This window comes from Triticum urartu, chromosome 2 (assembly GCF_003073215.2).
Source record: "Triticum urartu cultivar G1812 chromosome 2, Tu2.1, whole genome shotgun sequence".
Taxonomy (NCBI): Eukaryota; Viridiplantae; Streptophyta; class Magnoliopsida; order Poales; family Poaceae; genus Triticum; species Triticum urartu.
Genome location: NC_053023.1, coordinates 575,422,690 through 575,423,872, shown reverse-complemented (window position 1 = coordinate 575,423,872; position 1,183 = coordinate 575,422,690).

Sequence of the window (1,183 nt, the reverse complement as noted above, 5' to 3'; positions counted from 1 at the left end):
ATATGCAAGGGATGAAAAAAATGATTCCCAAGCTCTTCGCGATGCTGAAATCGGCGAAGGTAGAAATCAAGAAAGAGCATCAAGTGTTGATGGTTAACAAGACCACTAGTTTCAAGAAAAAGGGCAAGGGAAAGAAAGGAAACTTAAAGAAGAATGGCAAGCAAGTTGCCACTCCCGAGAAGAAGCCCAAAACTAGACCCAAGCCTGAAACTGACTGCTTCTGCTGCAAAGGAAATGGTCACAGGAAGCGGTACTGCCCAAAACATTTGGTGGATAAGAAGGATGGCAAGGTGATCAAAGGTATATTTATTGATGTGTACCTTACTAGTGTTCGTAGTAGCCCCTGGGTATTTGATACCGGTTCAGTTGCTAAGATTAGTAACTTAAAATAGGAGTTGTAGAATAAACAGAGACTAGTTAAGGGCGAGGTGATGATGAGTGTTGGAAATGATTCCAAGGTTGATATGATCAACATCGCACACTTACTCTACCTTAGGGATTAGTGTTCAACCTAAATAAATGTTATTTGGTGTTTGCGTCAAGCATGATTAGATCATGTTTATTGCAATACGGTTATTCATTTAAGTCAGAATAATTGTTGTTCCGTTTACATGAATAAAACCTTCTATGGTCAGACACCCAATGTCAATGGTTTATTGAATCTCGATCGTAGTGATACACATATTCATAATATTGATGCCAAAAGATGCAAAGTTGATAATGATAGTGCAACATATTTGTGGCACTGCCGTTTAGGTCATATTGGTGAAAAGCGCATAAAGAAACTCCATGCGGATGGACTTTTGGAATCACTTGATTATGAATCATTTGATACTTGCGAACCATGCCTCATGGGCAAGATGAGTAGATGACTAAAACTCCGTTCTATGGAACAATGGAGAGAACCAATGACTTATTGGAAACAATACATACCGATGTATGCGATCCGATGAGTGTTAAGGCACGCGGCGGGTATCGTTATTTTCTGTCCTTCACAAATGATTTAGGTAGATATGGGTATATCTATTTAATGAAACACAGGTCTGAAACATTTGAAAAGTTCAAAAGAATTTCAAAGTGAAGTGGAGAATCATCGTAATAAGAAAATAAAATTTCTATTATATGATCACGGAGGCGAATATTTGAGTTACAAGTTTGGCCTTCATTTAAAACAATGTGGAAT